Source organism: Notamacropus eugenii, chromosome 3 (genome assembly GCF_028372415.1).
Source record: "Notamacropus eugenii isolate mMacEug1 chromosome 3, mMacEug1.pri_v2, whole genome shotgun sequence".
NCBI lineage: Eukaryota > Metazoa > Chordata > Mammalia > Diprotodontia > Macropodidae > Notamacropus > Notamacropus eugenii.
The window spans coordinates 187398380-187405497 of NC_092874.1; the positions used below are offsets into that span (position 1 = coordinate 187398380).

Below are 7118 nucleotides of genomic sequence, written 5' to 3' on the forward strand. Positions count from 1 at the left end.
GGATCAAGATGGATGTGAGAAAGCAGTAGAGTAAATGAAAAAATACTGAAAAGGAGAATTATTTACAGAAGCACAATTATGGAAGAACCTAAGAATTGGTAGGGATCTCAGAAACTTCTGAGCCTAATCCATACCTGACTTTGAATTGCCATTGTGACATACTTGACAGATAGTTATATAGAGTTTGCCTGAAGACCTTAAGCCAGGAGTCATCTACCACCAAAGGTAGCCTATTCCACTCTGGTATAGGTGTAATTTTATGATGTTTCACCATTTAAGTTAAGCACCTGTGAAGAAGTCATACACCATTCTAAACCTTAATTTTCTCAATTGTATAATGAAGTTAGCATTCTTACTGTACCTGGGGTCTTGTGTGATGTGGTGAGATTTGTTTGAAAAACGCTGTTTATATGTGTGCTATTTTAATGAGGACTACAAATCTGGTTGGGTCTAGTCTTCTGGATTCTAATTGATATTGACAAAAAATAAGTCATCTCTGAATAACGCCACCCCTTGGGCCTCCAGGCACTTCCTGGAGAGGTGATATCTGATGTCCATGGCTAGAAGTATAGAGGACCCTCTTTAGTTCTCATAGTAAAGAAAGGAATACATTGGGTATTCTTTTGCCACTACCCATAGGGATTTTCACTTTTCTTCTACTGGGGTTCACTATTGTGAAGATGAACAATTTTTTATGCTGTTCTTACTTTTAGAACCTATGCTACAGTCTGCTGTGGCTGCCTGCTACCATTGTTATTGTTGTATTTGTCCTTCATTCTCACAAGGCACCATGACATCAGCAAGATGATGACGTGACTTGCAGTTGACTTTGGTTTGAGTGAAAGAGGACTGTGCCAGGTCACCAGCCTCACTTTCTCCTCCAGAGTCATCTGAGTCCAGTGGCCAGATATTCATCTGGACAATTGGAGATGGCCCAGGATGCAATGGGAGATCCTGGCCCTTTTAGGCTAAGGTCTTTTCAGGTTTTCACTTTGAGTGAGATAATGCCCATTCAATGAATAGGTCTCTTTAAGTAGTTTCTCAAGGGATGGTCCCTTTAATCAAAAAAAAAAATAAAAAAAATCAAATTGGGAGGGGAAGACCCTCAGGGTTCCTGGCTAAAAGAGAAATAGTTGCTCTTTAGTATTTACATTCACTCTGTGAAAGGACAGGGGCCTATTGTCCAATCTGTGAACTCCAGAATGAATTGGGTTTAAGGCATGAGAAAGAAATCTAGTCAGTAAACCCAGAGGAAAAAAGGCAGGCTTTGGCCATCAAAGTATACCTTCCCCTGGGCAGAGCATCCCCAGGTGAGGAGAAGAGAAGAGGCGGAGAGGGGCCACCATAGGGCTCAGATGGCTTCCTGTTAAACTAGGACCAAGTGCTGCCCATCCCTGGTCCTGGGTACTGCCAAAAGCACTGTTCTTATCCCCTGTGCTAGTGTAGGAATGCTTCTGAAGACACAGACATTGCTAATACTTGACCTCTGCAAGTCTATGCAAAGACCTAGCAATGTTCCCCATGTGTTGGGCTAAATATACTTCCCTTACACTAGAGTTTTATTACCCCAAATCAGCATCTTAGATTAGGGCGTCACTGTCACTTGCTGTTTCACCGTACTTTATGAGATCAGCAATGGCCCCATGAAGTGGCTTAGGTGATGCTGAGGGAATTTGGCCAGTCAAGATAGACCTTGAGCTCCTCCTCATGTCAATGATCATCAGTCCTTGTAGTAACCCCTGGCAGAGGATGCTAATGGACAGTTTCATCAGTCGGGTTGGTTCAGCATTATAAAAACTATAAATATAATAGATTATACTCATAACAAAATAGTGAAATGACATAAGTACATCCATATATACAGAATAAAAGGTCTTGATAAAATATAATACTTTATGTTAAACATTAAAAATTGAAAGAGAATCAATGGGCCTTTATTATGATAAACAGTATTTATCCAAAAACCAGAACTGCCACTTTTTTTTCTAATGCAGAAATCCTTGATGCCTTACTATGATGATAAAGAATAATGCACTGATTTCTATTATTGTCACTGTTGTTTGATATAGTTACAGAAAAAAAAAAACTATGCAACAAGATAAGAAAAAGAAATCAGAAAAATAAATATAACCGAAGAAGAAAAAAAAATGATGACTTTTGCAGACAATATAGTAGTTTACAAAAAAGATCTTAGAGATTCAACTAAAATCAATGAAAACAACAGTTTCAATAAAATAGTAAGATATAAAATAAAAGAAATTATTAGGGTTCCACTATATTGCTAAAAATAGCTCAACAGGAAGAAATAGAAAAAGAAACTCTATAATAACTAAGTAATATATGCACTATCTAGGAGTTCACCTCCTAAGATATACTTGCACAAATTACATAATTTGTAATTAAGAACAGAAAACTCTTCAGTGAATTAAAGGGTCAATGACAAAAAATTAGAAAAGTATTAATCTAATTCTAATGATAATAATACCCAAAAGGAATCTATAGTTTTTGTGCCATATTAATCAAAGTGTTACTTTATAGAGTCAAACAAAATAATAACAATTTTATCTGAAGGAACAAAATGTCAAGAATTTCTAGAAGAAGAATGAAAAAGTGGGAAGGAGACCTACCAACGTCAGATTTCAAACTGTATAATAAAGCAATATAACTTGAGTTCCAAAGTCCATTAATATGAAGATCTCTCTTTATTGGTGGAGCTAAATCGTCTCTTTGAATGGACAATGTCAAACCCCAGTTCAGGTTGCTAAAGGGAGGATAAGACTCTAGGGAGAAACTGATATGAAAGGAACTAGATGTCTCCATCAAATGTTGTCTCTTCCTGACTAAGTAGAGACTTCAGGGAACTTTCCCTTGAGTGAGATTCAGGACTCATGAATGAGCTGAGTTACCTCACTCCCAAAGGAAGAGTTCTTTCACTCGGTATTTATTCTTCTATGTATAACATCTCTAATTTCTGTTTTGTTCTTGACTTGGATAAATGGATTTCTTTGTTATTTGCTGTATGTGTGCTTATTGTGAAACTGCTTTTTGATTAAAAGGGGTTAAGCCTTGGATATAGAATTTGGTATCCTTCCTTCCCCTAATTTAATGAATACCAATCAGAAGTTAAACTTTAGCCTGAAAACCACATTTCCTAGCTAAGGCTTCTTAAAATATTTTCCCCTTGAGACCCCTCAGTGATTTTTCTTCTTTTAAAATTATTTATTTATTTTTAGTTTTCAACATTCATTTTTGTAAGGTTTTAAGTTCTAAATTTTCTCCCCATCTCTCCTTGCCTCCTCACTCCAAGACACCATGAAATTTGATATAGACTCTACATATGCATTCATCTCGAGCCAATTTTCACATCAGTCATATTGTAAAGAAGAATTTGAACCAATGGAAGAAACCATACAAAAGAAGAAACAAAGAAACAGCAATAAAAAAGACAGCAAATAATATGCCTCAATCTGCATTCAGACTCCATAGTTCTTTCTCTGGATTTGGACAGCATTTTCTATCATGAGTTCTTTGAAGTTGGCTTGGATCTTTGCTAAGAAGAAACAAATCTATCAAAGATGAGTGCCCATGAGTAGCTGTTATTATGTACAATGTTCTGGTTCTGCTCATTGCACTCAACATAAGTTCATTCAAGTCTTTTCAGGTTTTGCTGGAGTCAGCCTGCTCATCCCACACAGCATAATAGTATTCCGTCACATTCATACACCACAATTTGTTCAGTTATTCCCCAAATGATGGGCACCCCTTCATTTTCCAATTCCTTACCTTCACAAAAAGAGCTACTATAAATACTTTTGCACATGAGGGCCCTTTTTCCAATTTGTATGATCTCTTTGAGATACAGACCTAGAAGTGGCATTGCTGGGTCAAAGGGTATGCATAGTTTAATACTCCTTTGGGCATACTTTTTTTTTTTTCTTAAATGTAACATCATCTATGTTTTATTTATTTATTTTTTCAAAGATGCCTTATTTTATTTGTTTTCAGTGTTCTACAACCACTTCCATACATCTTAGATTTTTTCCTCTCCTTTCCCTTTCTTTCCCCCTCCCTCCCCATTCCCTCCCTGAGATGGCATACAATTTCATACAGGTTCTACACATACATTCCTATTAAATACATTTTTACCTTAGTCATGTTGCATAGAAGAATTTAAACGAATGGGAGAAGTTGTAAAACAAAACAAAACATAATACAAAAGAAAATGGGCTGCTGCTCGCTGGCTTCTTGCAGCTGCCACCAGTGAAGGATCGTTTTCTTCTTCCTCCCCAATCTTTGCCAAATTAAATATGGCTGAAGTGACAGAACAGGAAACTCAACTATGTGACAACTGCAAAAGAGAAGTTTTCATGCCCAACTTTACCATTCTTGAAATTCACTGTCGAGGAAACATTGGCATGTGCCATGTCTGCAACGAGCCAGTCCCCAAATATGAAATGAAGACCCATATGGAGCTGGAGCACAGCCAGGTGACCTGTAAGTGTAACATGAAGATGGAAAGACTGCAGTTAACGAATCATGAGGCCTTGGAAAGCCCGTTGAGACTTGCCGTCTGCCAGCCCTGTGGGTTGGAGCTTGCCTTCCTCAAACTGAAGGACCATGAAGATTACTGCAGGGCCCTCACTGAGCTCTGTGGCTAATGTGGCCGCAGTGTTATGGTGAAAGATCTCAAGGCTCACTCTGAAGTGTGTGGGAGAGAGACAGAGGAAAAGAGAGAGGAGAGAACCAGGTCCCCTCATGGCTACGAGAGGGAGGAGGACGAAGACGAGGAAGACGAAGAGGATGGAGCCTGGCTCAGAGCACAGACTGTTCAGAACATTCTGGGTCCAGGAAACCCCACCAGACCCCTGAGGAGGCTCTTGAGGTCCCTTGAGGACCTCTTTTATAGCCGGCTCCTAGCTGACCAGATAGAAAGAAGTGCAAACTGAGGGAATGGCTCGGCTATGCATCTGGACCAGAATCGAGGCCCTCTGGGGAGGAAGATGCCCATTTGGACTACATACTGGTCCTGAGCCTACAGAGCGAGAGCAGTGCTCCCAGCTGCACAGCTGCCCACTTCGAGGACTTCTGGAGAGCCGTGTGTGCCGAAGATCTCGGCCAGACTGCTGGTCTGGACCAGGCCCGCGACACTGACCTGCTCTGCGCAGACCCTTTCCTAGCCACAGAGGGTCCAAAGGAGTCAAAGACTAACGAGACCATGCTGCCTTGTGAGTTTTGTGAGAAGCTTTATCCTGAAGACCTGATTCTTCATCAGACAAGCTGTAACCCCACGAGTGCGCTGACCACGTTCAGTAAGAGAAGCTCTCCCCCAACCCTGTCCCAGGACCGGGGGGACCGCGAGGATCAACTTCAGAGGCTCCTGGACCTACAAGCCACACGAGCCATCAACAGCTGGTTCTGCTCCCTGTTGGATCTGCCATCCATACCCTCTGGGGAAAGCATCATCATCATTCCCTGCGAATTCTGCTGCGGGCAGTTAGAAAAGGAAGCCCTTTTCTATCACCAGGCCCAGTGTGACCTCCGCCCAGGCACTGCAGTATCTGCAGAATGGCCTGTGAACCAATTCCTAAACAAGACAGCTTGCAGCCAGTGACAACCCCTTAGCTGCCCAACAGGCGGATCCGGCACCAAGGAGACTTGTCTTCTTGCTATATGAATGATATACGGCAGGAATCGACGTAACCCCGCCCTCCCAGCAGGTCCACAAGCAGCATAGGGCTTGCACGAAATAGGCTGCCTAAAGCCGTGTTGAACCCTCGGCCCGGTGTACTGCCGAGCCCTCCCCGAGTGCTGAAGGACGCAACTTGGATAGCCTGGAGACAAGAGTGCAGAGCCGCAGGAACCACAGCCCGGCCACAGGGCCCATCCCCACTGGTCCGCCTACTCGAAGTTTATACCCTGAGAACTATGTGCTCAGTTTCACCTGGGTACCCCCGGTGACATATGGATTGAGTGTGAGAAATGAGGTTGGAAGGAACTCACGGATTACCCTCATTACTTCCAAGTTCCTGAACAGGGCTACTAAGACAAAATCTCTTAAACCCAGCGTCCCGTGAAGCTGAGGAAGAGGAGTAGCCTCTAGGCTGAAGTTATTAGCTTGGTTTAACCCTTCTGTGCACAGCAGCGCCTGCCCTGCTGCAGGAGACCTTCTCTCTGATTGTTCCAACAGAGAACCTTGTACGGATTTTAATTTTTCCAGGCAGCCATCATTTTCTAACTTTTTACATTGTGAAGTGGTGAGCCTGGGGAGGATTTTTGAGAGCCCAAGGGAGGCCATTCAGAGTTCCACCTCTGCCTGTGGGCTAGGGTTTTGGAGAGCCCAAGAAACCCCTGGGGAAAGGCCCTTGTGTTTCCGTGCAGTGTTGGGGGACGGGGAGTGGACAGAGATTCGAGGTTGGTCATCTTACTGCCTTCTGTGCTGTCTGTGAAGTGATTCTCCTGATGCGTGAGGGGAGCCCGCTCAAAGTGTTCTGAGGCTTTCTTGTAGCCAGCCCACCTATATATAGCTCCCGTTCTCTGTGCTAGCTTTGAAATTCGTGTCCTAAACACGACACTTCCCTTGGGTCAGGGAATTTCCAGTGGTGGAGACTTTCACGTTTTCACTTCTGAGGCGCTGGGGCTTCATGGAGCTTGAAAAGCCCTGGGGGAGTTTGGGGATAGCCCTTCGGGAAACCTCATCATTGGCTCCCTTAGAGCCTAAGGGTGGAGTCATGCTCTAGAGGAGTGGTTCCCCCCAAGCCCAAGCAGTTCTGCAGTTGACTCTGAAGATAAAGTTTGTATCTTTTTTTTTTTATTTTTTAAAGTTCCCTAAAACAGAAATAAAATTTGTACTTGGAGCACAGGCTTAAAAAAATGGTCTGATTCATTCAGCATTCGATTTCCATAATTTTTTCTCTGGCTGTGGAAGGCATTTTGCCTCGAGTCCACTGGGAATTTTTTAAGTCCTTACATTGCAATGAAGTACTAAGTCTAACAGAAAAATTCCTTGCACACTGGGATTGTTGCTGTGTACGAAGTTCTCCTGCTTCTGCTCCTTTCACTCAGCATCAGTTCACATAGGTCTTTCTAGGCCTCTCTGAAGTCTTCCTGTTCATCATTTC

The 7118-nt window shown here is 42.5% G+C and overlaps 1 pseudogene; it reads left to right on the top strand.

Moving 5' to 3' along the window:
• The first annotated feature begins 4307 nt into the window (after nt 1-4307).
• Nucleotides 4308-6093, top strand: LOC140531323 (TRAF-type zinc finger domain-containing protein 1-like; annotated as a pseudogene).
• The last annotated feature ends 1025 nt before the right edge of the window (nt 6094-7118 follow it).